Genomic DNA, 24,865 nt, shown 5'->3' with positions numbered 1-24,865 from the left:
CTGAACGATTTCACTTATGGCACTCCAGAAAGAAGAAACAGTATATAAAAAGACCAGAGAGACAAGAAACTGGGCTGAAGAGAATGAAATTCAGGATGACTGGTGCAGAGCATCATGTTAAATTGGAATTGACACCCAAATAAGTCCAAGTGCATTCTTCTTTCTACAATGATTTATCAAATGTCTAACAGTTTTGATCTAAGATACAAAAATAAAATATTTTCTAAACTTGAGTATCTTCAGTTATGGAAAATAAAATAAAACCAACAGTAACACAGAGTGAAAAGTGATATAATTGTGAGAGCCTGAAGCTCTAAAGAAACACATAAATAGGAAAATAAGGAGGAAAGTCTAAGAACTGAAAAAGTTTTAAGAGGTGATTCTTGGATCGAATCTTAAAGGACCATGGGGAGTTGGTTAAGGAGGGGAAGGAAGTGCATTTAAGCAGTGGGACAGCGTGTCCAGTGGTTTAGAGACAAGAGAGAACAAGATACATTTCGAACTGTGAGTGGGATGTTTTTACTACAGTAGTATTTTCCAAAGTACGCCTCAGGAAACATCCTGTAAGAAAGAAGATCTGAAACAGGTATATTGTCTGTCCCATTCTTGGAAAGTCACAATGCCCATTAGCTCAGTAAAAGATCTGAAAATACCTACAATGAATAACATAACACTGTTTGGTTCAGCATTTTTTCAAAATTGCTTTATCATAGAACTTCCTCTATTATCCTCCTTTTTTTGCGAGGGGAGGGATAAGGGGTTGAAACCAATTAAGAATCTATGAAACACGGTTTGGAATTGATAGCAGGACCGCCCTAAACTGGGTGGCAGGGAGTGTCAGAGGATGAGGCCACAGAAGCAACTGCTACAGGTTAGCTCACAAAGGCCTTGGTCTGCCCGTCTTGTTGTTAGGGAAGAGTGTAACTGGTCTTTCTTCCAGTCGAAAGGAGCCCCACTTGGTGATATACCAGGCCTTAGCACTCGCTCCACTCTAGGGGGGTTGGGAACCACCTCTGTGAGAGGTAAATTAGAAAATATTTAAATGGAAGCTTGGGCATATCGTCATCATTTTTCCTCTTTTCAACTTAGCTTTTATTCACTATAGTAAGAGCACTTGATGTGGGATCTATTTTCTTTAGTTTTTGGGTGCACAGTACAGCATTGTTGATCATAGTATCGGTGCTATACAGCAGATGTATAGTCTACTCATCTTCCGGAACTGAAACTTTGTACCTGCTGGAAAGCAACTCCCCATCTCTTCCTCCTCCAGCCCAAGAAATCACCATTCCACTCTCTTTTTTTTAGACTCCTCGCTTGAGTAATATCATGCGATATGTCCTTCATTGAGTGGTTTGTCTCATTTAGCATAATATCCTCAAAACTAATCCATTCTGCCACATATGACTGGATTTTCTTCCTTTTCTTCAGAGCTAGTACACATACTATATATTTGTATTTAATATATGTACTACGTTTTCTTTATAGATTGTTTCCACATCCTGGCTACTGTGATTAGCGTTGTAATGAACATAGGAATGCAGATACATCTTTGAGTTAGTGGTTTCATTAGTTTTGGATAAATGCTCATAGTTGACTTTGCTGGATCATATGGCGTCACTATTTTTAATCTTTTGGGGACTCTCCGTACTGTTTTCTAAAGTGACTGCACCATTTTACATATCCACCAACAGTGTACAATTTCTCTACATCCTCATCAATGATTGTCATTTATTTTTTGTTGTTTTGTTTTCCTAGCAGTCATCTTAACAAGTGTGAGGTGATATCTCATTATGATTTTGATTTGCATTTCTCTGATGATTAGTGATGTTGAATATCTTTACATGCATTGCCCATTTGTATGAGAAATGTCTATTTGAGTCCTCTATCCATTTTGTTTTTTTAATTGGCTCCTTTGTTTTTTTGCTGTTAAGTTGGAGGAGTTGTTCATGTGTTTTGGATATTAATCTTTTATTATATATATTGTTTGCAAATATTTGATCTCATTCCATAGTTTGCCTTTTCATTGTGTTCACCATTCTTTGCTATGCAAAGGTTTTTTGATTTTTGGTGTCATATTCAAGGAATCATTGTCATACAGACAGACATATAGACCAATGTAACAGAATAGAGAGCCCAAACATCAACTCAGGCATACATCACAAGTCTTCAAGAGTACACAAAGGGTAATCTCTTCAACTTATGCTCCTAGCAAAACTGGATATGCACATCCAAAAGAATGAAATTGCATACTTATCTTAAAACACACACACAAATCAACTCAAAATGGATTAGACTTAAATGTAAGACCCGAAACTGTAAAACTCCTAGGAGAAACCATTCTTCCACTTGAAATATGCTTTTAGAAGGGAGCACTCTCTCCAGGTGGCGAAATATACTCTTGTTCAGCAATACCTAGGGCTGGGATAGTTTTTCTGATTATAGAAAAAGCTTCATTAGTAATAAAGTAATAAAAATAATAAAAAGTAATAAATAAAATAAAAACATTTAAAAAGTAATAAAAATAATCATAGCTTCACTAGTAATAAAAAGAGTGCTTTAGTTATCTATTTCTTATTATCTTCACAATTTGGCAGCTAAGAATGTGCTATTTATTGTGTTCCAAGAGATCCAGATATTAAATAATTTGATCTCTATTGTGTAGGTAATTGGGAGTCACTGAAGTATTTTATCAGTGAGCAACATGGTCAGACTTGCATTTGAAGGTTTTGATGGCAGTGTAGAAGATATGCTGAAGGGGTACACGTGGAAGTTGAGAAGCCAATTAAAAAGGTGGAATCCAGGCAAGAAATGATCAGAGCTTGAACTACTCCAATGGCAGTGGTAATATGAATAAGGAGATATGGGTATGGGGTTTAGTTAGAAAGTTGAATCAACAGAACTAGAAGCCAAGAGGTGTGTGATGTAAAATAGAGAAAATCCAGGACAACTCACAGATTTTTGAATGGAGGTGAATTATATTTGGTTTGATGAAAGTGTACAACTTTATTTCCAGCACACTGAGCTGAACATGCTTTAGAAATGTCCAGGTGGAGGTGTACAGTTGTTACATTATATATATATATTTTTTTTTTTTTTCAAAGTTGAGAGACATTTATAGTGCAGAAATGCACGCATAGGGGTTGCTCACATCTAGCGGTATTTGAAGTCCTGGTCTCAGTCACTCTTAAGGAGAGTGTGTGGGTAGCGGTCCCACTCAATATCAACACTTAACCCCATTATGTGCCTGATTATAGTAAGGACTGTGCACACAGGTCTCGTTTACTTCTCTTGGTAGTTCTTTAAGGTGAACACAATCACCATCATTTTACAAACGAAACTGGAGTTTCCACTTGTTTTGGCAACTAATAATTCATTTGGTTCATAATTATTTCCAGGATAGCTTAAATGTATCTGATAAAATATACTTGTAATCAGACACATACATAGACATGTCGTTGTGGTTTGTTATTGCAAATAGTTTTTGTAGGGGTGTTAATTCAAAGAATGTTGCTAAGCAATGCCTTTTGACAAATTTAATTTTAATCTTGATTGGGATTTCAGTTTGTTATGGAAATAAAGAACAGAAAATCATGGTCCTGTCATTCCCTTTTCATTTCTCTATCAGAGATCAAATTCAGAAGCATACTTTCTATAGCATTTATGAGTCAGAAACATAGTTCCCTACTAGAATTCTAGTAAAAATAAAAAAAAAAAAGAATATACTTATTTTCCACATGCATTTGGGGGTAGGGAAGTGGTCCAGGATCTAGAACTTGGTGAAAATCACTTACTTTGAAGTCTAAGGCACAGAGCTAAATGAGTTTGTGACTCCCTTGTATGGGGGAGGTATTTGGATAGTCGAGTTTAGAGGAAGCCTTTGCACCCATGAGCTTTAACGGCAGATTGACCAGCAGATGAACATTATCTTAAAAAACAGCCTATTCCAAAATGAAAGTTAATGTAGATTTATCAACAATTGTTTATGTACCATCTGATTTCTGAGATTTAAACTTGATTATCAATACTATTTCTTTTCTAATCATATGTGATTTTTTAAATCATTGGTCTGTCTGGCTAACTTTGAATATTCAATAAGATTTTTGTGTGTGTGTGTACATACATCAGTTCAGTTCAGTTCAGTCACTCAGTCGTGTCCGACTCTTTGCGACCCCATGATGCAGCACGCAAGGCCTCCCTGTCCATCACAAACTCCTGGAGTTCACTCAGACTCAAGTCCATCGAGTCAGTGATGCCATCCAGCCATCTCATCCTCTGGTGTCCCCTTCTCCTCCTGCCCTCAATCCCTCCCAGCACCAGAGTCTTTTCCAGTGAGTCAGCTCTTTGCATGAGGTGGCCAAAGTACTGGAGTTTCAGCTTCAGCATCATTCCCTCCAAAGAAATCCCAGGGCTGATCTCCTTCAGAATGGACTGGTTGGATCTCCTTGCAGTCCAAGGGACTTGCAAGAGTCTCCTCCAACATCACAGTTCAAAAGCATCAATTCTTCGGCGCTCAGCCTTCTTCACAGTCCAACTCTCACATCCATACATGACCACAGGAAAAACCATAGCCTTGTAGATGAACCTTTGTTGGCAAAGTAATGTCTCTGCTTTTCAATATGCTATCTAGGTTGGTCACAACTTTCCTTCCAAGGAGTAAGCGTCTTTTAATCTCATGGCTGCAATCACTATCTGCAGTGATTTTGGAGCCCAAAAAAATAAAGTCTGACACTGTTTCCACTGTTTCCCCATCTATTTCCCATGAAGTGATGGGACCAGATGCCATGATCTTCGTTTTCTGAATGTTGAGCTTTAAGCCAACTTTTTCACTCTCCTCTTTCACTTTCATCAAGAGGCTTTTGAGTTCCTCTTCACTTTCTGCCATAAGGGTGGTGTCATCTGCATATCTGAAGTTATTGATATTTCTCCCGGCAATCTTGATTCCAGCTTGTGCTTCTTCCAGTCCAGTGTTTCTCATGATGTACTCTGCATATAAGTTAAATAAGCGGGGTGACAATATACAGCCTTGACAGACTCCTTTTCCTATTTGGAACCAGTCTGTTGTTCCATGTCCAGTTCTAACTGTCACTTCCTGACCTGCATACAGATTTGTCAAGAGGCAGACCAGGTGGTCTGGTATTCCCATCTCTTGAAGAATTTTCCACAGTTTATTGTGATCCACACAGTCAAAGGCTTTGGCATAGTCAATAAAACAGAAATAGATGTTTTTCTGGAACTCTCTTGCTTTTTCCATGATCCAGTGGATGTTGGCAATTTGATCTCTGGTTCCTCTGCCTTTTCTAAAACCAGCTTGAACATCAGGAAGTTCACGGTTCACGTATTGCTGAAGCCTGGCTTGGAGAATTGTGAGCATTACTTTACTAGCATGTGAGATGAGTGCAATTGTGTGGTAGTTAGAGCATTCTTTGGCATTGCCTTTCTTTGGGATTGGAATGAAAACTGACCTTTTCCAGTCCTGTGGCCACTGTTGAGTTTTCCAAATTTGCTGGCATATTGAGTGCAGCACTTTCACAGCAGCATCTTTCAGGATTTGAAATAGCTCAACTGGAATTCCATCACCTCCACTAGCTTTGTTCATAGTGATGCTTTTTAAGGCCCACTGGATTTCACATTCCAGGATGTCTGGCTCTAGGTCAGTGATCACACCATTGTGATTATCTGGGTCGTGAAGATCTTTTTTGTACAGTTCTTCTGTGTATTCTTGCCATCTCTTCTTAATATCTTCTGCTTCTGTTAGGTCCATACCATTTCTGTCCTTTATCGAGCCCATCTTTGCAGGAAATTTTCCCTTGGTATCTCTAGTTTTCTTGAAGAGATCTCTAGTCTTTCCCATTCTGCTGTTTTCCTCTATTTCTTTGCATTGATCACTGAGGAAGGCTTTCCTATCGCTTCTTGCCATTCTTTGGAACTCTGCATTCAGATGCTTATATTTTTCCTTTTCTCCTTTGCTTTTTGCTTCTCTTCTTTTCACAGCTATTTGTAAGGCCTCCCCAGACAGCCATTTTGCTTTTTTGCATTTCTTTTCCATGGGGATGGTCTTGATCCCTGTCTCTTGTACAATGTCATGAACCTCATTCCATAGTTCATCAGGCACTCTATCTATCAGATCTAGGCCCTTAAATCTATTTCTCACTTCCACTGTATAATCATAAGGGATTTGATTTAGGTCATACCTGAATGGTCTAGTGATTTTCCCTACTTTCTTCAATTTAAGTCTGAATTTGGTAATAAGGAGTCATGATCTGAGCCACAGTCAGCTCCCGGTCTTGTTTTTGTTGACTGTATACAGCTGCTCCATCTTTGGCTGCAAATAACATAATCTGATTTCGGTGTTGACCATCTGGTGATGTCCATGTGTAGATTCTTCTCTTGTGTTGTTGAAAGAGAGTGTTTGCTATGACCAGTGCATTTTCTTGGCAAAACTCTATTAGTCTTTGCCCTGCTTCATTCTGTATTCCTAGGCCAAATTTGCCTGTTACTCCAGGTGTTTCTTGACTTCCTACTATTAGATGGTAAAGAATCCACCTGCAATGTGGGAGACCTGGGTTCTATTCCTAGGTTGGGAAGATCCCCCAGAGGAGGGCATGGCAACCCACTCCAGTATTCTTGCCTGGAGAATCCCATGGACAGAGGAGCATGGTAGGCTATAGTCCATGGGGTTGCAAAGAGTTGGACACGACTGAGTGACTAAGCATAACACATATATATACATTTTGATAAATCTGAAAATAGAAAATAAATATCGAGAGTGCCTAGTGGGAAACAACAGGAAAGAAAACCCTTCACAGCAGTGGTTGAGTTGATGTCAACTGGAATTGCAGAATGCAGGCTGAAGGTAGCAGTGATAAGGTGGCCATCTTGGCCAAAGTCAAGAGATACATTGGTATCCCACATTATGACCACCCTGCTACCTGGAATAATTGACAACTGCCTACATATAGAGATACATTTGATTTCTTTGTACATTCTGCAGAGTGCAGCAGACCGTGCTTTGGCTGACATAAAAGACACTTATTGACGTTCTTCCCTTGCCCTTCCAAATCTCCTTTCTCAAGTGCCTACATGCCGGGGCCTTTGCCTGGCGACTTGACTGGATTCCCAGGGCCACTCTTCCTGTTAAGCAAGCTCAAGCTGGTCAGAGGGATCTCAAGATCCTTAGAGTTGGAAATTCTGAAGTCTTTATAATGGACATATTTTCATTCCTAGCACATTTGTCTATTTTTCCTTTCACTGTGCAAAGCAGTTTGATTTTTCTAAGTTAAAAAAAAATGTTTGGCATGGATAAAGAGCTGTGATTTCTCTCTTTAATACATCTCATAAAGTTGGAGTAAACAGAAGTTGGCCATTCATTCTCCTTGTCAATCACATAAGCTTTGAATCACATAGATGAATTTCAGATTCACTAATTACTGCATTATATTATGATGAGCATGTAACTAAACTTATACTTTTTTTTAAATTCTACAATTTGGTTGGCGAGCTGTAATAGGTTTTTATACAAAATGTAATGAGTTATTGTGTATCAAGTGCTTAGGATAGTGTCCGATCCTCAGAAGGTAAATAGAGTATACCCAGAGTGTTATTCATTTGGCCCTAGGCTTGATCCTTCTTGGGTCAAACTGCTTGGTGTAAAATATGGAGTCCACACTTTAGCAGTCTGGACTTTGGATAAGTTATGTAACATCTCTCTGGTTCAATTTCCTCTTTTGCTACGAGGGGTTCATAATAAGATCTAGGCTTTAGGTTCATGAGAAGATTAAGTAAGTAAAGCTCTTAGAATGGCTCTAGATAATACTGAACCCTCAGTAAGTATTTTTGATGAAATGGATTATATAGTATATCAAAATTACTGTCACTGTGTGGTGTTGTCAAAGGTATCGTGGGAAACTGGATGAGCTTATGCTCAATAGCAGGTTATAGCGATTATTAAGATAAATTGGGGAGCTGGAGAATCGGTCCAAAGACAGATGCCTGTTGTTACACAGTAAAGCAATAAATACTCTGGTATTATATGTAAAGACTTTTTACTCTGAGACTAGTGCTTAGTCTAATCAGTTCATAGCACTATATAACGATCGTCAGCATAATATCAATTTAAGAGTTTACATTAAATAAACTTTCTGGAGTTAAAGAGAGTGGGCAAAAACTAAAACAGAAGCATTCCTTAGCAAACACCTTCATTGTTAAGCAAGTTACATTATGCAGAAAATAACATATCTCATTTCCCACACAATTTAATAGCCTGCCAGCTATTATTTAGCAGGATCAAGCTATACATCTTTTATACAATTTGAGGAAGGCTTACGGCAACTCATTACTTCTTTCACTTTTTAAAAAGTTTCTAGTAATCTTTTTTCCTTTGTAGTTAACAAGGTGCTAAACTCTAAGTTTTATAGTACAAACTGAGTGTATGATCTTGCCTGGTTTCCTTGGGTGTTTATTTGCATAGATTATGCAAGGTCAGTATTGAATTCCAAGGAAGCATAGAATCAGTTCTAACAGTACTTGCTGTAATCCTTTCCAGTGTGTGACCCTTCAAACGATATCTTAGAATTCCAAGTGGCCTTTGTTAATTTAAATGAAGTAAAAGACTATTTTTTTTTTAGATTAGTCTAAAAGCTATACTTAAAAAAAACACACACACACATATATTTTTGGAATTTTCCTAAGATATAAAAAAATAGACTGATTCAGAAATTATTCTGCTAGCCCCTATATACAGCAGAATTAAAGCATTGAGTGTTGACTGATGAAACGCAGCTTGGTGCAGTGGGAGACAGAGCTCTTGGCTGTGAGTGTTCTGTCCTTGTGGCTCTGTGAGGCAGGAGTGGGATGGTAGCTGAAGGAATGCAAACTTCCATGTTTGCCTTCTTCTTGGAGATGGGACAAATCTCTGTCATGCCTTTTAAGGTTGTGTTGCTGGATGACTATCCATTCCATCTGCCATAGGATGAAAATTGCTCTTCTAGACAGTTTCTGATGACCTCTGAAGAGCACCTCCTGCAGTTAACCCATGGCAGTTGGTCCATTTCTTCCAAGAATCATGGCTGTGCCAAAGCCACCACTAATCTGTTTCCTAAATGACTTATGCATTTCTGGCTGTTGGAGCCTTCTGTGATCAAGCAAGTGAGCTGGGCTACCTTATTACCACCAGTGATATAATAGGACTTACAAATCAAAGTGAGTGCTCATATTTTTAGTATGTCAAAAAAACCCTATATACATCCCAACACAAGCAACAATAAGAGAATTCTTCTCCATGCCTTGGGTTCAATGGGGTACTCTGCTAAGTGAAATATGTCAGATAGAGAAAGACAAATACCACCCAATCCATCTTACATGTGGAATACAAAGATAACGCAACAAATTAAAAGTCAAAAAACAAGCTCATAGATAACAGACAACACATTAGTGGCTGCTGGAGGCAAGAGGTGGGGTTGGAAGAAATGAGTGAAGGGGAATCACAAGGTTAAAAAAAAGAAAAATCAAGACTGATTAACAAGTACATTCACAATTTAAAAAGTGCACGTGTTAAAAATACATTATAAAAAAAGGTCAACCTAACCAGTAATTTAAAAAGGTGAATTTAAAAGGGAGATAGTAGGGGGTCTGGATCAAAATGGCAGAGTAGGAAGATCCTGAGCTCATATCGTCCCAAGGACACACTGAAACTGCAACCACATATAAAACAACCATCTCTGAGATCAACCCGAAGACTAGAAGAACAGATTTCCTACAACTGAGCATATAAAGACAAGGCCACATCTGGAGGGGTAGGAGGGTCAGATATGTGGTCGAGTCAGAATCCACACCCCAGGTGCAGTGACCCCAAAGCAGGAGGGTTACGAAAGATGCAGAGGTCCCCCAAGGAGCGAGACCTCTACCTGACCCCGTGCTGGGATCCTTACCTGGGGAAACTTGCACTGGAAGATGAGTCCCCATAATCCTGCCTTTGAAAACCACGGGGTGTATATTTGGGAGAGCCTGAGAGCTGTAGGAAGCCCAGACTCTGCTCTAGATTCATACATAATCGCTTCAAGGCCCAGCACAGGGGCGATAGCTTGAAAAGCATTCGAATGAAGGGGAGATCCATTTGCTAATTTCAGGAAGTGAGCCAGAAAGGCAGAGATCTGGTGGGACTTTCTCCAGGGACAAAAACGCCAGCAGGCTCCTTTTTTTTTTGTTTGTTTCGTTTTGATCAGTCCATCCACTTAGCTGGCCTGATGCTGGTGGGCACCTTTTTCTCACTCTCCATCAAGGTAACTAACACCATGTGTTTAGCCCCAGCCCAGAATTCCTCTGAGGACCACCCCACCATACCGCTCACACTAGCCTCGAAAGTGACTCCCACCCCCCACCCCCTCCACCGGGAAGACCACGCTGACCAGGACCAGTGTGCCTTCAAAGTGGCTCCTGCTCCAGGAAGCCAACCTTTCCCGCTTAGTGGGAGCCTCTGCCAGCGTGAATCTCCCTCCAGAGCAGCTGCTGGCTTCGGGGATGCCAGCCCCTGCACCAGAGTTCCAGTACAGGTGTTAGCGGATCTCGCAGCCAGTCCAGGGGCCAGTCCTGTGTTCTCAGCACACGTGCAGCAGTAGCAGCCAGGCCTGACACACAGCCATGTTGGAGGGGCCAGTCTCCCCCAGCTGCACAATGGCGGGAGTTGCGGTTAAGCCCTGGAGCCAACCCCACCCAGCAGCCTGCCTGAGGCAACCATAGCTAAACCACAACACTGAGAGCCAGGAAAGCCGCCACCGGTATACAGCAAATACATTGAAATCAGCCAACTGCCACGTCAAAGACACAGCAGGCACCAGAGACGGCCTGGCTGAAGGTCTCAGGATCAGTACAGACATTTTCCATGTGGAAGCTGACATCAATGACATCAGTACTTAGCTCTTTTGCACATTCCTAAAGAAGCCTGCTAATTTTGACTCTGGGGCCAAATTTCATACTGAGGTGGCAGACTGCTTTGGAATCACCGGTGGCAACCCACAAAACCGACTTTGCCTTTGGATATGCTCTGGCAACTTTTATCAGCTCAACTTCATTATCAAAAGTCATCATCTGGATTCCATTATTGGCAGCATACTTAATCTGAGATACTTGCTTATAAGAATTCACATAGCTAATCCTTTCTGGAGGCACCACGAGACTCTGCACCAGTTGTATCCCAGGCATGTTGGCACAGTCAAATCTTATTCCAGTGGAAGCTCAGGTCTTCACTGTGGTTCTGCTCTCATTGCACTTGACTGCATTAAAGGGGATGACCAGCAGAAGAGCTTTTAACCATCTCAATTATTTCTTTAGAATGTTTTCCCAGTCTGCCACGTAGAAAGCATCCTTATCATCAAAACAAGAAATTTCATTAATTTTTTTTGGTTCAGAATGTCTTTGCAGTAAAGCCTTTGGTCAGGAAATGGCAGTCAAACTGTTCACTACCAAAGTTGTTCATAGTTGCTTGATGTCTTTCTGAAACACAGCAAAAAGGAAAACTAAGAGATTTTAAAGACATTATTGTCAGCTTTTCACAAAAGCATTCCTCCAGGAATTTCAAGTCCCACTGAAGATGCATGTGCCCTCAGCGCAAGGGAGGGAGTATTCTGACAAACACAGAATTTGTGGTTCATCTTAGAAGGCATGGGTACACCAGGCCGGCCCCACAGAGATGCAGGACCACAGGCTGCCGACTGCTCCGTCTCTGCTCCCATCAGCTCCTCATCCAGTCACTGGCCGCCTTGCTCCTGCCCGCAGAGGGCTGCCAGCCCAAGCTGGCGCTGCAGGGCTGGCAGAGAGGTGTTGCTGGTGGACGCTGAGGAGACTGAACCTAAAGGGACTTTAGATGGACAAGAAAAGGCCATAACTGGAAATAAGAAAACAAGGAAAGAAGACTATCTCACTGATAAAAGCATATATACAGTAAAGGTAGTGGATCAACCATCTATAAATCGAGCATGACATTTAAAAGACAAACAAGTAAAATCATTATACCTAAAATAGTTATGAGATACACACAAAAAAATGTAAAATAAGACACCAAAAGCATTAAATGATGGGTGAGGGCAGTAGAAAGTTGTTGCTTTGACAATGCACACAGATTAAATGACTATCAACTTGAAAATATATTGCTATACACATAGGTTGTTATATATGACCTTCATGGCCACCAGAAACCAAAAACCTATAACAGATGTGCAAAAAATAAAGGAAAAGAAATGTAAACATAACACTAAAGAAAGTCATCAAATCACAATGGAAGATAAAAGGAAACAGAAAGAGAGAGTAGAGCTCTAAAACCAATCAGACTACAAAGGGCAAACTGTAAATAATTACATTTGCTGTGCTTGGTCATGTCTGACTCTGGGACCCCACGGACTGCAGCCTGCCAGGCTTCTCTGTCCATGGGATTCTCCAGGCAAGAACACAGGAGTGGGTTGCCATGCCTTCCTCTAAGTGATCTTCCCACCAGGGATCGAACCAAGGTCTTTGTATTGCAGGCGGATTCTTTACCATCTTAGCTACCAGGGAAGCCCAAGTATACTGGAGTGGGTAGCCTCTCTCTTCTCCAGGGAAACTTCCCAACCCAGGAATCAGACTGGGGTCTTCTGCATTACAGGCAGACTCTTTACCAGCTGAGCTACCCAGGAAGCCCAAATAATGACATATCTATCAACAATTGCTTTAGATGTAAATAGAATAAATACTCCAATCAAAAGACGTAGGGTAGATGAATGGATAAAAAAAATAAGTAGCTTTTGTTATTTTGAAGTGTTTTTATACTCCTTTATTTTTACACAACTAGTAGTATAAAACTCATTTCCAAAATTGATTTTATATTTTTCTAAAATATGATACCTAAATACATAAATACATTGTTTATCATAGGTGTAAACAACAGAAGGATGGAAAAAGCACAAAGAAACAGTGCCCATCAACACCATCTGAAAATTAAAGACATTATAAAAGGTATATGGATATGCTCCATGACTTCATTTATGGCAAAGTGACTTTTATCATGAGGGTCAAAATTGACTCTGTTCTTGAATTATCAATATATTCTTCTAGAACAATGTTGTTAACAACTTAAAGCAGTAGTCATGATGTTTTAAAATTATTAACAAATCTATACTTTATCCATTAGTCAATATTTACTTAAATCACTTTAAGTCAGCATATAAACCTATAAAGGAATCTCTGCATAGTAGAATTAGTAAGACGATGAGTCAAACAACTAAGTTATGGGAAGACTCCTAAACTAGATGAGGCTTCATTTAAAGTTTTCTCCAAGCAGAGATTTTTAACCAGAGGCAAGGTCTTATGACAATTACAAAATCCAGAATGTGTTATAATGGAGATCAATATTTAATGATTGAACTACCTGTGTAGTTCCTTAATTCAAGCATCTTGTTTCTTCTAGGAACTGGTTTAGCTGCTCTAACAAAGAGATCCTAAAATACAGTGAATTACATAACTTAAGCTTTATTTTATTTGCTTGCGTAACAGTCTAGAGAAGTTTAGGCTGGCAGGAGCCTCAGCTTCAGCAAGATATTCAGGAGCTAAATTTGCTTTCATCATGTTACTTGCCATCTCACATATATATAACCCTCCATATATATCTGCAAGGGGAAATGTAAGAGTGGAAGGGGAGGGAGAACAATTTCCTCTTTATGCATGTAACCAGGAATTATCCACATCACCTTCTTTCACTATACTTTGGCAAGAGTTTACACTCGACACAGTCTGCTGCAAGGCAGGCAGCTCCTGCGCAGCTAAAACTTGCAGGGAATTCTATTATGAAAGGTAGAAGGGGGGCTGATAGTGACAGACAATCTGCAATCACCCCTATGCTTTTTCATGACAATATAAGGTAGAAGGGGATCAGAAAAGACTAGTTACATGACAAAATACACATGACCTGCTTAGTTAAAAGAAAACTCAGAGAATATTGAGCAAACTAATAATTGAATGCACATAAAAGCAGCCTAGACTTCCAAAAATAATAAAAACAGAGAATTTTAAAAATTGTTAGAGACACTTTATTGAAGAGCTGGAAATTCTAAATCAGTTTCTACAGCACAGAGTGTAACTTATTCAGACAATGTATTATTTTCAGGTATGCCTTACCAAGTAACTTGGCAAATCTAACTACATATCCACTTCCAAGTACAGAAAAAAATAAAATAAAACCTATTATGGACCCAATAATATTTTCATTAATTTATACAGAACATTGTAAAGCTCTGGAATACAAAATTTAAAGGCCAAAATGTGACAAAAGCGTTTTGTGTAGCGTGTGTGCCCAGCCATTCAGTCACGTCTGACTCTGCAACTCATGGACTGTAGGCTGCCAGGCTCCACTGTCCATGGAAATTTCCAGTCAAAAATACTGCAGTTGGTTGCCATGTTTTTCTCCAGGGGATCCTTCTGACCCAGGGATTGAACATGCATCCTTTGTGTCTCCTACATTGGCAGGAGGGTTCTTTAGAACTAGCACCGCCTGGGGAGCCACAGAGCAGCATTTTATTAGATTACAAAACAGTTCCATACTTAGGTCTTGGTCGAAGTATTGCTCTGTAAAGGGTTTCTTTAAGGAGTTAATTCAGGTATGCTGAGTGTTCAATCAGATTGCAGGGTCTTTCTATAACAAAATATTAGACATCCCTCCTCTTTTATTTTTTTGACCTACAACATTATGTTAGTTTGTGTACAAAACATGGTGGTTTTATATCCACATGCATCTAAAAATGGGAATTCCCAGGTGGCACTCTTGGTGAAGAAGACACCTGCCTGTGCAGGAGACATAAGAGCCACAGGTTCAATTGCAGGGTTGGGAAGATCCCCTGGAGAAGGAAATGACAACTTTTCCAGTATTCTTGCCTAGAGAATCCCATGGACAGAGGAGCCTGGAGGGCTAAAGCCCACAGGGTCACAAAGAGTCAGACACAACTGAAGTGACTTTAGCACACAAAATGACATCATGATGAGCCTACTCCTCTGCCACTACACACAGATGTTACATAATTATTGACTATATTCTCCACACTGTACATTTTGTATCCATGGCTCATTTATGTTGTAACAAAGTTTGTACCTCTTAATCTCCCTCACAGATTGATTTCTCTTCTTCCCATACTGATCTCTCTTGACAACCACCTGTTTCTTCTGTGTATCTATGACTTTGTTTCTGTTTGATTAGGTTTATTCATTTGTTTTGTCTTTTAGGTTCCACATAAAAATGAAATCACATAAGATCTGCTTTTCTTTGACATTTCACTTAGGTCAATATCTTCTAGGTGCATTCATATTGTCACAAATGGCAGGATTTCATTCTTTTTATGATTAAGTAATGTTCCACTGCTTATTTACATGGACTGTATAGTCCATGGCATCAGAGTCGGACATGACTGAGTGATTTTCACTCCACTTCATATAAATATTTACACACACACACACGTATAGAAATGGAATTTCAAAAAAATTTACTTCTGCTTCACTGACTACACTAAAATCTTTGACTGTGTGTATCACAACAAACTGTGGAAAATTTTTAAAGAGATGGGAATACCAGACCACCTTACATGTCTCCTGAGAAACCTGTATACAGGTCTAGAAGCAAGTTAGAACTGGACGTGGAATAATGGACTATTTCAAAATTGGGAAAGGAGTACATCAAGGCTGTATGTTTTCATCCTGATTATTTAAATGCAAAGTACATCATGCAAAATGTCGGACTGGGTGAATCACAAGCCAAAAATCAGGATTGCCAGGAGAAGTATCAACAATCTCAGATATGCAGATGACACGACTTTAATGGCAGAAAGTGAAAAGGAGCTGAAGAGCCTCTTGATGAAAGTGAAAGAGGAGAGTTTTTACTGGCTTAAAACTCAATATTCAGAAAACTAAGATCATGGCATCTGGTCTACCAAGGTCCACATAGTCAAAGCTATGGTTCTACCAGCAGTCATGTATGGATGTGAGATTTAGACCATAAAAAAGGCTGAAAGCCAAAGAACTGATGCTTTCAAACTGTGGTGCTGGAGAAGACTCTTGAGATTCCCTTGGGCAGCAAGGAGATCCACCCAGTCCATCCTAAAGGAAATCAAAGCTAAATATTCATTGGAAGAACTGATGCTGAAGCTGAAGATCCAAACTTTGGTCACCTGGTGTGAAGAGCTGATTCATTGGAAAAGACTGTGATGCTGGGAAAGAATGAAGGAGGGAGGAGAAGGGGACGACGAAGGGTGAGATGGTTGGATGGCATCACCAACTGAATGGACATGAGTTTGAGCAAACTCCAGAGATAGTGAGGGATAGGGAAGCCTGGTGTGATGTAGTCCATGGGGTGGCAGAGAGTCAGACACGACTTTGCAACTGAAGGACAACTACAACAATATAAACATCCCACCTCTTCTTTATCTGTTCATTTATTGATGGACTCTTAGGTTGTTTATATGTCTTGCAAAAAGTGCTGCAGTGAACACAGAGATGGGTATATCTTTTAAAATTAGTGTTTTCATTTTCTTCAGATAAATACCCAGAAGTGGAATTGTTGGATTAGATTGTAACTTATTTTGAAAATTTTGAGGATACTTGAATACTGCTTTCCATAGTGGCTGTGCCAATTTACATCTCCACTAAGAGGGATATGAACATATTCACTCAGGAATAGGATTTTTTTTCTGAGTCTAAGCTAAAGTAGATATTGCATAAAAGGAAATAAGCCAAGAAAAAACATATACTTACCACGGGAATATTAAAAAAAAAAATCCTTCAACACTGACCCACATTGTAGAAACTCAATGAATATTTTAAATTAATTTTTAATGCTTAATAGTGTTCAGTATACTAAAGTTGCAAGGAAATTTATAAATTATTTAGAAGAATTTGAGTAATCAAATTGATATAGTTAAGTTGCAGGTCTGGAAATTAAAATTTCTGATTTTTCATAATTTTAACTTCTTTCTCAAATTTTAATCTTGACTCATAGAAGTCCCACAGTTTTAAGACTCTGTGGACAATTTTTACTGGGACTTCAATATTAATGTTTAATAAAAACAATCCACATTTCTATTCAAATTTCTTGTTATTTTTCTGTTATTTTTGGATAAGTAAGTTACTACTTACCCAAAACAGGTTGCAAACCGAAGAATCATTCTGAAATCCTGTTTGCTAGCATGCAAAACTAACAAGTCACCAAATTATGTCTGACTTTTCTTTGTAGCACTGTTTCTTATTTATGCACATTCACCTAGTTTCTTTGCTATTATGTATTTGGACTGTGAAGAAGGCTGAGCGCCGAAGAATTGATGCTTGTGAACTGTGGTGTTGAAGAAGACTCTTGAGAGTCCCTTGGACTGCAAGGAGATCCAACCAGTCCATCCTGAAGGAGATCAGCCCTGGGATTTCTTTGGAAGGAATGATGCTAAAGCTGAAACTCCAGTACTTTGGCCACCTCATGCAAAGAGCTGACTCATTGGAAAAGACTCTGATGCTGGGAGGGATTGGGGGCAGGAGGAGAAGGGGACGCCAGAGGATGAGATGGCTGGATGGCATCACTGACTCGATGGACGTGAGTCTGAGTGAACTCCGGGAGTTGGTGATGGACAGGGAGGCCTGGTGTGCTGCGATTCATGTGGTCGCAAAGAGTGGGACATGACTGAGCGACTGATCTGATCTGTTCTGATCTGATGATATAATTATTGTAAACAAATTCATAACCACACTTTTATTTCCTAACTGTAACTTTCTGCAAGTGAAATTTCTAAGTCACAGGTTATAAACTTGTAAAATGAAATAAATTTTTAGCCATTGGGAGATTACATAAAGAAGTTAACTGTGACCTTTCTTCGTGCTCTGCATCCAGGTACTGAACTGTCTTTTTTGACATCTCCTACTTAGCATACTCAAAATAGAAGTCTCAGTTTTTACTGCCCACCTGCCTCACGGTCAATGACTCTAAAGCTATTTTCCATTTTTTTTAATTTTTTTAATTTTTTTTTATTTTCCATTTCCTTCTCTCACCATACGTCAGATCAAGATTCACTGAAGTGACAAATGTAAGCGTTATATTTAATAATTTCTGTCCCTTTTACACCGCATATTGGTAAGTCTTTTTAGGTTTGTCTCCAAAATACATCTTGATTTTGTCTGCTTCGTTCCATTCACACTGACATCAGTCTCTGATCAGCTTGCCGCCTGGATACTGTGATAGCCTCCTTTGTAGATTCTTGGACTCTGCTACTTCTGCCTTCCAGTCTGTTATATACACAGCTGCCAGAATGCTCTTTTCAAAGCACAAACTGAATTGTCTTGGCTCTCCAGTTAAATCTGTTTACTGATGTACCATTTCTCTTCTAATAAAATCTAAAATAAAAACAAAACAATAAAAAGAAAACTAAACTTAACAAGTCCACGAGTGACTTGGGGGACCTGGTCCTGCCCACTCTTTTGAAAGTCAGCTCTTCTCATTCTTCTTTGGTACTCCAGTCTCTGGTCAGCTTCTCTTCTCTTCCTCAGGATTTCTGATCTTTGCGAGTGTGCTTATTTCTTTTCTTTTTCTTTTTTTAAAATTAGTGTGTGGTTGCTTTACAACGGTGTGTTAGTTTCTGCTGGACAAGAGAAGCAGCTATATGTATACATGTATCCCCTCCCTCTTGGGTCTCCCTCCCCAAAATCCTTCTTAGTAATAAAAAATAAAGATTCAATGCATTATTATATATTCTGCTGAAAAAAGGAAAAATGCATTTTGTTGGGGGTGGGTATGCAGGGCTCCCGACACTGGTCGTTCACTGGAAACTTCTCTTAGAGACGGATATTTAAGGGTAGACAGAAATATAAGGAAGAGCCAGACATAAGTTTTTGTGACAAGAATTGTTGGAAAATAAGCTTATTTCCATTTGGGCAGCCCTTTCCCAACTATTCTTGCTGCAAAAATTTATGGGTGGCTCCTCCTCTTACTTCTGTTTATCCTTAAATATTCTTCTCTGAGAGAAGTTTCCCATTGACAACCAATGTCAGGATCTCTGTATCTGCACAACACACACACACACACAATATTTTTCCCTTTTCAATAGAGTATATAATTATGTATTTAATGTTTATTTTTTATTACTAAGAGAATCACAGCCCATGCTCAGTCTATCATTTTAAACTGAATCTGTAAAGTCATTTTCTGAAGCTTAAATTCAGTAGCTGTTATGCGATCTTATAAAATATTTTAAGTTTTTGGTAGCATAAATAGTGCATGCTCTTTGTGAAAAAAATCAGTATTATTTGGAAACATTAGGCATAAAACATATTTACCTTAAATCCCACAACTTTGATATTATCACCATTAACATTTCTGTGACCATTCATTCAAGTATGTCTTTAATATCATATTCAAACATATTTATGCTTTTATAAAGAGAAATCAAAACATACATGCTTTGTATGGACATTTATTGTAAACTGTCATTTAAAAATTTGGCTTCTTTGCACCTTTTCTCCTTAAATATGATTAAAAAAAATACACATTGCTATATAGATATTTATATGATCAGAAAGATTTATTATTATTTTACAATATTGTGATAATATTGAGGCCCTTTGGATTGCTTTTCTCAATTACCTTCTATATCATGAAAATGTTGCCAGCTTTATGGTTATAGAGTTAATTCTGTGTAATGTATCTCTAGTATTTCTAACAGCAATCTCCCAGTTGAGAGGCATATTCTATGAACTAGGCTACAGTAATCATCCTTGTGATGTTGCTTAAGGGTGAAATTAAAATTTAGATTTGGAAATCTGACTTAAGAACTCATTAACCTAATATGTCTGGTGTACTATAACATGCATTTTTTTGTTTTTGAGGTAGAATATTTCAATTTATAGTTACAGCTTTTCAGTCTTGTTTTTCGGTGATACTCATCAATGCATCTGGAGACAGGGCTGGGATTCAGAGGAGGTGCCAGAGCATGTGCCAAAAATCTCAGTAGTCAAGATAAAATATTTTTAATGCAAAAATTTTGAAAAATAAAAATAAATGCAAAATTCTATGATGAACAAAATATCAGAATTTTAAATAGATGTGTTTTCTTGATTTATTTTATGATTCTGCATTTTTATTCAATGACAAGTACTGTTATTTTCCATCTGCTCAGTTTCTGAACCACTGGGTGATCAGGTCCCTACTAGGTGGATTTATGAAGGCTGACAATGGTGTGTGAACAGATTAAGCAATGCAGGGTTATATATTCACTCATGGGTTTTATTATAGACCTTTTTATTAACATTTTCCACTTGACTCAAAATATGGGAGGTATTTTGATAAGTCTACATACACGGGGCTTTTTTTTTTTTTTTGCTTCTGTTTCCAATTTAGCTCCACATGACAGTGCTAGATGAAAATATTGTGATTTACTCATCTAGAAAATATGATTATATTTCTTTATTATGTGCCCTTAGTCTTCAATTATTTGAATATCTAGTTCAGTAATAAGCTTAATTAAATCATGCTTGCACTGAATTCAGTCTGTCAAGGATTAAGTCAGTTTGTTAACTTAGGTTAAAATTTACTTTTTCATAATTCTTACATTAATATTACTGACTTTTCAGTTTTAAATGAATATTTGCAGTACAAAATACAGCAGATATTACTGGTTTCTTATTATTGCTTCATTCATAAATTATGAAAAATAAAGATAACCATAAACAATAGTCAATTTTTAAAAGTGTTATTTCTCTATTCTCATGTAGAATGACAGGACAGAGGAAAATGATATCTGGCTTAAGCTGTATCTGACACTGATGCTATCAGTATTATCTTGAAATCTGAGGCTACTCATGTTCATTAAATAATAAGAAAACCAACTATTGGAATTTACAGAGCTGCTGTTATATTACATGAAGCAGTATAAGTGAAACTGCTTTGAAAATGTCAAAATGCTATTCAAATTATTCTTGAATGCTATTAATTATACTATTCTTGAATACTAATAATTATTAAAATGCTATTATAATTTTCTTATTATGTGTATTCATTTTTTTTCCATGGAGGGAGAAGGAAACATTATAGGGATATAAAATGGAAGTAAAAACGTAAAAGGGAGTACTTAAGAAGTAATTGTCATGACCCAAATTGTAATAGCATGACTAGTTCTGCTACTTCCTCAGAATATACTCTTGCTATGAAAAAGGTTTGTTCCTAAGAACCTCACAGTGTTGAAAATCATTTTGTGACATCATTGTTCCAGTGGAGAGAAAGATTGAGATTTAGAGAATTTTATCCTCAAAATAATGGAGTTTTTTTTTCTATAGTAACTTCAATATGGAATTATTTTAAATAGCAAAATTTCTTAATTCTAAATCTTACCACGTCACTAAGCAAAGCCAGTGCTGATAATGAAGAATATGGCTTTTCTTTTCCTAAAACCATGGTCAAAATATTAACACAGTGCAGCTTATCATTCTTATTACACACTTTATAAAAACACATGGCACAAAGTTTTACTACCCATAAGTCCTAACATCCTTTTTTAATCACATAGTAACCAGTATTAATGAGATAATGCAATTCATATTCCTTAATTAATTGATGTTATAGTAAATAAAGTTACAAAGTCTTATACTGTAGTAGAATTGCATGTATTATAAAAATAGCTTTCTAGTATATTAGAAAGAAGACAGCTCTGAGAATAATTATAACAAAAAATGGTTTGAATTTATATTGAATGAATTTGGGTAGTTGTTGAAGCAGAGACATTACTTTGCAGACAAAGGTCCATATAGCCAAAGCTATGGTTTTTCCAGTAGTCATGTGCAGATGTGAGAGTTGGACCATAAAGAAAGCTGAGCACTTAAGATTTGATGATTTCCGAGAAGACTCTTGAGAGTCCCTTGGACTGCAAGGAGATCCATCCAGTCCATCCTTAAGGAGATCAGTCCTGAATGTTCATTGGAAGGACTGATGTTGAAGCTGAAACTCCAATACTTTGGCCACCTGATGCGAAGAACTGACTCATTTGAAAAGACCCTGAGGGAAGGAGGAGAAGGGGACAACAGAGGATAAGATGGTTGGATGGCATCACCAACTCAATGGACATGTGTTTGAGAAAGCTCCAGAAAATGGTGAAGGACAGGGAAGCCTGGAGTGCTGCAGTCCATGGGGTCACAAAGACTCAGACACAGCTGAGCAACTGAATAACAGCAACAAGAAGGTACATAGAGAAGATATAACTGCAATGTGGTAATGATAAATATTAAAGCAAAATTCACTTGCTTTACACAAATTGATAGTCATGAAGCCTGAAAACAATTTGGGGAATTTATTAGAAGCAGAAGTAGCTAAGGAACATGTGAAATAATTCATTGTGCTCAGTCGCCAAGTCACATCTGACTCTTGGCAAGTCCCTGGACTATAGCCCATCAGGCTCCTCTGTCCTTGGGATTTTCTGAACAAGAATAGTGGAATTGTCTGCCATTTCCTTCTCTGGGGGATATTCCTGACCCAAGGAAGTCACGTCTCCTGCATCTCCTGCATTGGCAGGTGAAATTCTTTACCACTGAGCAACCTGGGAAACCCTTCAAAATAAGTCATTTAGTCCACAAATAATATATTGAGCATCTTCGCACTCTTCATTGGCCACCTGATGGGATGAGCCAACTTATTGGAAAAGACCCTGATGCTGGGAAAGACTGAAGGCAAGAGGAGAAGGGGACGACAGAGGATGAGATGGTTGGATGGCATCACCGACTCAATGGACATGAGTTTGGGTAAACTCCGGGAGTTGGTGATGGACAGGAAGGCCTGGCGTGCTGCGATTCATGGGGTCACAAAGAGTCAGAAATGACTTAGTGACTGAACAACAAATAATACAGAATGTAATAAAACCTCACTTTTATTTGCTTATAGTCTAGTACGAGATAACTGCCAAGAACAAGAAAAGAAAATACATACATACACACATATGCATGCAATAAGGTCTCTTGCACTGAAGGCAGATTCTTCACTGTTTGAGCCACCACGGAGTGTGGGCTGCCATCACCTACTCCAGGGGATCTTCCTTTACCCAGGGATGGAAGATCTTACCCGTGTCTCTTGTGTTTCCTGCCTTGGTAGGCAGGTTCTTTATGAGTAGTGCCACCTGGGAAGACAAAATCATACAGTGCAGTATTATTTTTCCTCAAAGCCTAACCAAACAGATATAGAGAAATAAAAATATGTCATTTTTATTACCAACCTTCAAAAAATAACATTTAAAAAAATTAAAATAGTTATATAGCTATATTTCAATAGCTATCTATAGATATGTTTATATATTCTACAAACAAATATATAGATTTTGATCAAATAAATAGATATAAATTTCAATATATATTTCAATACTTATATATGTCTTGTCGTGGTGAAGCAGCTTGTGTAACTAATGAAACCATGAACCATGCCTTTCAGGGCCACTCGAGATGGTTGGGTCATAAAGGAGAGTTCTGACAAAATGTTGTCTGCTGGAGGAGGAAATGGCAAGCCACTTCAGTATTTGTGCTTGGAAAATCCCATTGATGGTATGAAAAGGGAAAACATATGACATTGGAAGATGACCCCCCAGGTCAGGAGATCTCCAATATGCTACTGAGGAAGAGCAGAGGGCAATTAATAATGGCTTCAGAAAGAATAAAGCTGCTGGGTCAAAGTGAAAATGATGCTCAGCTGTGGATGTGTCTGGCAGTGAAAGTAAAGTGTGATGAAGTAAAGAACAATATTGCACAGGAATCTGGAATGTTAGGTCTATGAATCAGGTATTTTGGATGTGCTCAACACAGGAGACAGCAAAAGTGAACATCTTAGGAATCAGTGAACTAAAATGGATGGGAATGGGTGAATTTAATACAGATGACCATTATACCTACCACAGTGTAAGGCAAGAATCCCTTAGAAGAAATAGAGTAGCCCTCATTGTCAACAAAAGAGTCTGAAATATAGTACTTGGGTGCAATCTTAACAATCTTGATTCATTTCCAAGGCAAACCATTCAACATCACAGTAATTCAAGTCTATTCCCCAACCACCAATGCTGAAGAAGCTGATGTTGACCAGATCTAGGAAGATCTACAAGACCTTTTAGAACTAGCACCAAGAAAAGATGTGTTTTTCATCAGAGGGGAATTGAATGTAAAAGGAGGAAGTGAAGAGATACCTGGAGTAACAGGCAACTTCGGCCTTGGAATATAAAATGAAGTAGGGCAAAGGCTAAAAGAGTTTGGTCAAGATAACATAATGGTCATAGAAAACACCCTTTTCCAACATGAAAGATGATTGTACACATGGACATCACCAAACATTCAACACTGAAATCAGGTTGATAATATTCTTTGCAGCTGAAAATGGAGACGCTGTATACACTCAGCAAAAACAAGATCTGGAGCTGACTGTGGCTCACATCTTGAGCTCCTTATTGCAAAACTCAGGTTATTTTGAGAGTCAAGATCCCTTAAAATCATAAGGGCTCTTATAATCAAGATCCCCTTGACCTAAATCAAATCCCTTATGATTATACAGTGAAGGTGACAAATAGATTCAAGGGATTAGATCTGGTGGACAGAGTGCCTGAAGACCTATGAACAGAGGTTCATAACGTTGTACAGGAGTCAGTGACCAAAACCATCCCCAAGAAAAACAAATGCAGGAAAGCAAAATGACAGTTGTCTGAGGAAGCTTTACAAATGGCTGAGGAAAGAAGAGAAGTTAAAGGCAACAGAGAAGGGGATAGATATACCCAACTGAAAGCAGAATTCCAGAGAATAGCAAGGAGAGATAAGAAGGCCTTCTTAAATAAAAAATGCAAAGAGATAGAGGAAAACAATGGAATGGGAA

The 24,865-nt window shown here is 38.4% G+C and overlaps 1 protein-coding gene and 1 pseudogene across 1 annotated transcript in view; one reads left to right on the top strand and one right to left on the bottom strand.

Moving 5' to 3' along the window:
• Positions 1-24,865, top strand: part of CNBD1 (cyclic nucleotide binding domain containing 1) — a 429,553-nt gene that overhangs the window by 233,970 nt on the left and 170,718 nt on the right. The gene's annotated exons all lie outside the window — the stretch shown is intronic.
• On the bottom strand, positions 10,300-11,470 carry LOC129627102 (ornithine decarboxylase-like; annotated as a pseudogene).

The sequence above is a fragment of the Bubalus kerabau genome, chromosome 14 (genome assembly GCF_029407905.1).
Source record: "Bubalus kerabau isolate K-KA32 ecotype Philippines breed swamp buffalo chromosome 14, PCC_UOA_SB_1v2, whole genome shotgun sequence".
NCBI lineage: Eukaryota > Metazoa > Chordata > Mammalia > Artiodactyla > Bovidae > Bubalus > Bubalus kerabau.
Note: the sequence above shows the minus strand (reverse complement) of the source record. Positions and strands in the feature narration are given on the sequence as shown.